General features: G+C 48.4%; 1 long non-coding RNA gene across 1 annotated transcript; it reads left to right on the top strand.

Moving 5' to 3' along the window:
- The first annotated feature begins 2,150 nt into the window (after positions 1 to 2,150).
- On the top strand, positions 2,151 to 3,089 carry LOC135283013 (uncharacterized). Its single transcript, XR_010348952.1, has 3 exons — positions 2,151 to 2,297; positions 2,410 to 2,654; positions 2,972 to 3,089. It is a non-coding gene; the product is annotated as an uncharacterized LOC135283013 (long non-coding RNA).
- The last annotated feature ends 3,981 nt before the right edge of the window (positions 3,090 to 7,070 follow it).

Below are 7,070 nucleotides of genomic sequence, written 5' to 3'. Positions count from 1 at the left end.
TGCAGCTGAGTCAGGGCAGGCTCAGGTTGGATCTCAGAAAAAGGTTTTTGCCCAGAGGCTGCTGGGGCACTGCCCAGGCTCCCCAGGGAAGGCTCCCAGCTCCAGGGCTCTCTGAGCTCCAGCAGCGTTTGGCCAGCACTGCCAGGCCCAGGCTGGCATTGTTGGGTTGTCCTGTGCAGGGCCAGCAGTGGGACTCCAGGATCCTGATGGGTCCCTCCCAGCTCAGCTAATTCTGTGGATCTGGGATCCCATGACCCTGGGGATAGGACTGTTGTGTCGTGCTTTCTGGTTTATTAGTAGGTTTATGGTTTGATTTGTGATTTGGTGGTTTTCCTTGGTGCTGTTTTCCTTTTGTCTCCGCCTTTTCCCAGTTATTTTGTCAGCTAGATTCTAGTTTCTATTTCTCCAAATTTTAGCCGTTTGTTGAAACCACTTTTCCTCCCTTGGAATGTTATTGGTTCACTGCTGTTATCTCCGCCTAGGATTTTTACTCCCAACTCTCCCAATTTGTTGAAAGTTGTGCCTACCCCTGAGACCTGCCCACACTTATAAGTCTTTGTTTGCTCCTTGATCGGGGTCCCAGGAGAGGAACAGGGGAAGTTTACCATCAACCAAAGTTTCCCTGGGACCCGTGTGCGCTCTCCGAGTTTTATATTGCACCAAAACAATTAACAACTGGGATTCAACGGGGCTCCAGGGGGAACCTGCCGCCCCCCTCTCTTGTCATTAGCTAGCCGGGGAAGCGGCAGTCCAAGGCATGAAGATGCTCAGGATCATCCACAGATGCTCAGCAGGCAGTAGGATTGCGCCTGGATGTCACTCTGCAAATGCCAGTGGCTCAGCTGAGAGCTCTGGCAGTGGCTGACACTGCACTGAGAGGGGCCACAGTCCTGCAAGGGTCTTTCATCAGGAGCAAACAGCAGCCTGGAGGGTGGGCAAGGCTGCATCTGTACCACTGCGTGTTCATCCTTCACCTGAATGTGGAGCTGCCCCCAAAGTTGCCATGGATCACTTTTTCTTTTTCTCCTCTTGGATATATTTTGGAGCAGCTGTTCTATGTGGCTTTTGATGGTGATCCTGTGGGAAGCAGCCATTTGCCTGCTGTGCTATCCTCACAATCAATACTAACTCTTCATTTCCTTTGGTTTTATTTGGCATTTTTTATCTATTTGTTTGATTGCTTTGATGCATGGGTTTGTTTGTTTGTTTGGGTTTTTGTCTGATTTGGTTTGAGTTTTTGGTTTGCTTTTTCATAAATGACTGGTGAAGTTGGCAAAGCCAAACTCAAGATAATGTAAACCAGGATCAGCTTTCTAGAAATTCCTTTTGGCTGAGTTTAGCTGCATCCCCCAGGCTCAGGATCATTAGTATATTTTCAGGTTTTGCTCTGCATATCAGCCTGCCCAGACTCCGCTTGGTGTTTCACAAATGGAGAAGACAATGGACATTGTGCAAAGCTTCCTTTCAAACAGAAAAACCTGGGTCAGCATGACAGAAAAGAAGAAAAAGAAATCACCAGTTAGAACAGAACCAGTGTCCCACCATCTTCCTCTCCACTGTTCTTAATTTTGTACATTTAGAGGCAAACCTGGGTCTAAAGTTTGCATCTCTCAGTTCCTGATGCTATTTGCTACCCTTCAGCCTTGACTTGCCCTGATGTGACTGACTGCTGGGCAAGTGGGGCTGGGGATGCTCAGCCTGGAGAGAGGAGACACTGGGAGGCCTCCCTGTGGCTGTGCAGGACTGGAAGGGTCCCGCAGGAAAGAAGGGGACAGAGTGTTCAACAGGGCCTGTGCTGACAGGACAAGGGGGGATGGCTTTCAACTGCAGCAGGTTGATTGAAGCTGCATCTAAGGAAGCTGCTCTTTTCCACTGGGGATGGTGGGGCACTGGCCCAGGCTGTGCACAGAGGCTGTGCATGCCCCATCCTTGGGAACAGGGCTCTGAGCAGCACGCTCTGGGGGAAGACGGCTCAGCTGGGAACAAGATGTTGCTCTTCAGGCTCCATTCCAAGCCCAACCATTCAGGGACTCCATCATTCCATGGTCTCCACTGTCCACTTCAGATGGAGCCTGGGAACTGTGATGTCACAGCCCACGCTCCAGCTGGAACGTCCAGCGCCCAGCAAAGGGCACAACACAACCCTTGGCCGCTGTGTTGACACGCTCTGCACCTTGCTCCTGCCCTCGCCTTTCACTCTTCTTATCCCTCTGATACCCCGATCATTCCTGACAGCTCCTGAGTGCCTGGATTTCAGCATCCAGCCCTGCAGGATGCTCCCATTTGTTCTGAGGAAGGTATGGTGCCATTCCATGGAGGTGGACACCCCCCACCTGCCCGGGTGGGCTGGAGCTCTGTGGGGATGGAGTGGGACAGGGATGCCACTCTGAGCTTTTGCTACCTCTGCAGGCTGTCCCAGACAGAGAGGAGGAGATGGAGGTAAGATTCGAAGATTGATACGGAGGAGGACATGGAGGTGGATACAAAGATTGATACAGAGGAGGACATGGAAATAGACGGAGAAGACCCTGGAGAGGAAGAGATGGATGTGGATGTGGATGAGGAAGAAGAGATGGACGTCGATGTGCATGAAGAAGAACAGATGGATGTGGATATGGAAGAGTCCATTGAGGACATGGATATTGATTAAGAAGGTGAGGAAGAGGCCATGAACTTGGCATGAAGACCAATGCCAGCAGCAGGACAGGTAGAGTGGGTCTCCTGCTGCCAGGCTGGGGCTGGGCTGGGTGCTCCCTGCTCAGGGACATTGTAGCCAGGGCACTGGATTCTGGTGGCCATCCACAGCCTGTCCTGTGCCTGCTTTGCTCCACACAAGCTCCATGCCAGACCCAGCCAGGCTCAGTTCTGGTAGCAGAGTCCTGCTGCTGGGCCAGCATGTGCCAGCCTGGGGGCACATGCAAGAGCCCCCTGTGCCTGACTGGAGTGACCATGGCATTTGCTTTTCTTCCAGGTGCGATGGACATCACCGACAGAGACACCACCCTTTTGTATATATGTTTTACACTTTGTTGTTTTTCTTTAGAATATAGATTTTAGAGCTATTTTTGACTTCTGTAAATACGTTTCCCATAGTTTTGCTAGGTAGGTTTTTCTGTATATATGTTCTATCGATTGTTGTTGTTACAAATATTCTTAGAATGTAAATATCTTCTGTATTTTTGCTGCTGTTCTTCTGCAATAAACAAATTTTATTTTTCCCACCCCAGTTCTCCTTGCATTTGCTTCAGGCACAGGCAGCATTTTGCAAAGTGGTTGTTTCCACTTGCTCCAGGTTCCCAGGGCTGGAGGTCCCTGGCACAGCCACCCCAGGAGTGGGGGTCCCTGTGCACAGAGGGATCCCACTGACAGAGGTGAGCCTCTCCTTGCAGTTTCTCTGGACACACTTGGGAGCTCTAGGGGCAAAGCCCAGCGTACCCTGGCCCATGGATCCCATGTTGGAGCAGGGCTGAGCCTGTGTAGTCCTGCAGAGTCTCAGCCATGGCTCTTCCCTGGGCAGCCCCAGGGCTAAGGAGGGTGCACTGGGATGTGGGCAGCCTCTGCTCCTGGGCACCCTGAGGAGCTGGAGCCAGCCTGGAGGGAGCCTCAGCCCTACATGGACCAAGATTTCCTTTGGAAAACCTCCTCTGTGCCCAGACTCTGGTGAGCACAACAAGAATTGATCCTCCTAGTTCAAGGTGTGACGTTAATTGGTACAAATGTGTCCCTTGCACTTTCAAGCACAGCAAATGTCAGTGCTTGTAATCCCTGTTCTGCACACTCTGCTCAGGCAGCAAAACATCTGAACCTGAGGGAACATCTTTAATTAGCACCAACCTGCAGAGAGCTACAGGGGGAGAACCTACCCCCAAGCACCCAGAGAAATACTTGACACTGATAGTCTGGGGCAGAGCTGAAACTGAAGTATTTTAATGCCAAGAGAGAGGAATTTTTATTGCTGAATTCATTCTGCAAGAACAATAATGGAAGCTTTTGCTCTCCTCACCTGCCACTGATGTGTATTGCCAAGGTTTCTTCTGGCTTATGACTGATTTAGATTAATCTGTTCAGAACTCTGATGCTGTTCCTGGCTAAGGTGCAGAGATGATATTTCAGAGCCAGATGAGCTCAGCACATCTTGTGCAATGCAGAATGCCCAGAGCCAGACATTCAGGCCGTGCAAACTGATACTTTTTCATCTCTGTGCAAAGATCACTATTAGAACATCCCTGATGTACCACACATTTCTCAGAGCTGTCCCTTTCATCCAGCTCCCCTCAGTCACTTCACAGACTTCACTCCAAGCAGTTTCTGATAGAGCTCAGTAGCACATGGGATTTAATCCTGGTTTTTCTTCATCTTCTCCAGAGCTACCTCCAGACACGGTGTGTGGGCACTGCCTGACAGCAGCAGCATTAACGTGTCACCTCTCTGACACTGAGATTCATGTCACAACTTTTCATCAAAAGCAGCAAATCAATGATTCCCACTGGGTCCCACACAGCTCCATGGGGAGTTTGTGTGGCTGCAGTACCAGCACCAGCCCTGGTGCTCAGAATTTCAGGAGGACATATAGAAGGAATCAGCCATTCACAGGGAAAAACACCCATTTGCAGGGCCCAGATCCCCACAACAGAGTCCCCAGACTCTGCATTTACACTTTGGCCTCTGTGCCTTACTTTTCCTCTCACTAAAGTCCTGCCAGTTTCCCTCATGCTCAGGTTCCCAAGATAATTAAAAGCAGCTTTAGGAGCAGGGATAGGTGATGGCAACTGTCCCAAGGCTTGACAAATTCTCAGGCCTCATAATTCCAGCCAAGGAGAGAGGAAAATCATGCATGAAAGAGGTGTGAAATCAAAGCAGTAATTCAAATTTAGGTATAATGAGAGCAGCTGAAGAGGTTTCCAATGTTCAGAACAAGATTAGCAGCTCCAGGCACAGGAGGGATGTGACATTTTCCCCGCTGTAACAACTCTGTGATGCAAATTGCATCTCAAATCCTCCTCCCCAGCTCTGGGACCTGTTCAGCCACAAATGTGGTGCTGAATTTTTAAAGCAAAGTGGAAGCTGGTCAGAGAGCTGGTTTGCAAGTAAAAATCACAGAGGGCAGTTTGGAAGCACCAGCTGGAGCAGAGAGAGGCAGAGCCTGGCCCCGAGGTGCAGCACAGCCAAACATGCCTGAAACTCTAAGAAATTAAAGAACTTGCCACTTTTTTTCCCCTCAGGAGCTACAGAAGGTGTTTTATGGAATCCCTCCTTCACAGTGCACCAGCACGCAGGAGAGTGCAGGGATGAAGATTACAGCACCTTCTGCTAATGCTTCCATCTCCTGACTCAAATCTCACCAAAATCTGTCACTATTGGGCCTTCCCAAAGTCTCAGATTCACTTGGTCCTTGCAGGATTTCGGTTCTGAGGAGCATGAAGGGAGATAAAGGCACTTGCAGACACCAGAGATGCAATTGGTGCCTGAGGTGCATTTCACTGCCCAGGTTAGTGCCTCTAAAACCCTCAAAATCAGCCCCTTTGACAGCACCAAGCCAAGAGCAGAACACCAGGGCTTGCACATGGTTGGAAATGTCATTGTTTAATATTCCTCTCCCAGTCTCTTATTTCATGGTGCCATTGCAGGGGTTAATCCCATCACTCAGCAGCAAGTCTTGGCAATCAGCTTCAGATGGATTTTTAGTCCTGAGCAAATAAGACTCAATTTTACTTTGTCTCCAGTGAATGAAATTTCACCTAAATCAGACGAACTCTGTGCTCTGAGGCTGGCCAGGCACTAACCACTGCCAGGTGCCCAAGCCTGGATGTCAAACTGCTCTAATATTGAAAAGTTAAATTTATTTATCTTTGTGTACAAGGTTATTCTTTCTCAATGGAATTGGGATCCACAGAATTGTATTTCCAAGCAATAAACTCAGACCAGCCACAAAGAGCGCAAGAGACAAGAAAAGAAATAGAGATTTCTAAGGAGATGGAAATTGAATGCTGAGTTTTTCCCATTATAGTGTTTCATAAATTATCACCTGCCAGTTCCTTGCCTTCACTTGTGTGACCACCACTGAATACACTCACAGATATGAAAATGTTTGTCCTCCTGAAAACTGGGACCAGAAGTAGAAAAAGGCTCAGCTATCTGAATTAAAAGGCAACATAATGAAAACAGCTTCCTCATAATAGCAAGATATGATGGACAGCAGGAATGGCTGAAGTCAGCAGAGATAAGTCCATGAACTATTCATGCTACACAGATTTCTGACAAAACCTCCAATAACCCAAAATCAATGTTTTGCTGGCAGAGCTGATAGGCACCCTGTGCATTTAATTCAGTCATTGACAGCAAATGGAGATCAGCTTGAAGCTCCTTTGGTCCACTACCACTTTTTTTTTTTTCACCCAGAAAATGAAATTACATCTACTCTTTGGGAAGAAATTACTGCTTTGAGTGGTTCAAGGCAAAGAGTTTCTTCCCATACCCACTCGTAATCAGTCACCAAGAGAAATATTTTCTAAAAAAGTATCTTCAAAATTTTGGAGTGACTTTCAACATAAATAACTGGGTTATTTTTCTCAAAATGATAAGGAAATTGAATTGGGCTCCCTCAGCTTTCAAAGAAGTGTTTCTTCCTAGTTCTTCACAAAGAGGAACGAAACACTTTGTTGCAGCAAACTGAAGGGAGGAAGAGGTTTCTTTCCCCCTGAGCTGCACAATAGGAGACAATTTTGTTGCCAAGAGGCAACAAATCCCAGCTGATTTTCAGTTATTTTAGTGTAAGGGAAAAGCTCTGAGGATCACAGCTGTGGGAGACACAGAGAGGGAGGAGCAGGGGATCTGCAGGGTCTTTTTGGGCTGGGAGACAGATGAAAGACGTGTTCAAGCAAAACCTGTGAGAGCTCAAGACTCCATCCCTCAGAGGAGAAACTCGATTTGACCCAAATGCCATTCAAATCCAGCAAACATTGAGGCATTTCCCCAAGCTCTGCTGGGCCATCAGGTACCACCCAAATCACTCTGTGGGACCAGGGCAGCAGGTCCCTGGCACAGGACAGAGATGCTCCCCGGGGAAGCCG

The sequence above is a fragment of the Passer domesticus genome, chromosome 18 (assembly GCF_036417665.1).
Source record: "Passer domesticus isolate bPasDom1 chromosome 18, bPasDom1.hap1, whole genome shotgun sequence".
Lineage (NCBI taxonomy): Eukaryota > Metazoa > Chordata > Aves > Passeriformes > Passeridae > Passer > Passer domesticus.
Note: the sequence above shows the minus strand (reverse complement) of the source record. Positions and strands in the feature narration are given on the sequence as shown.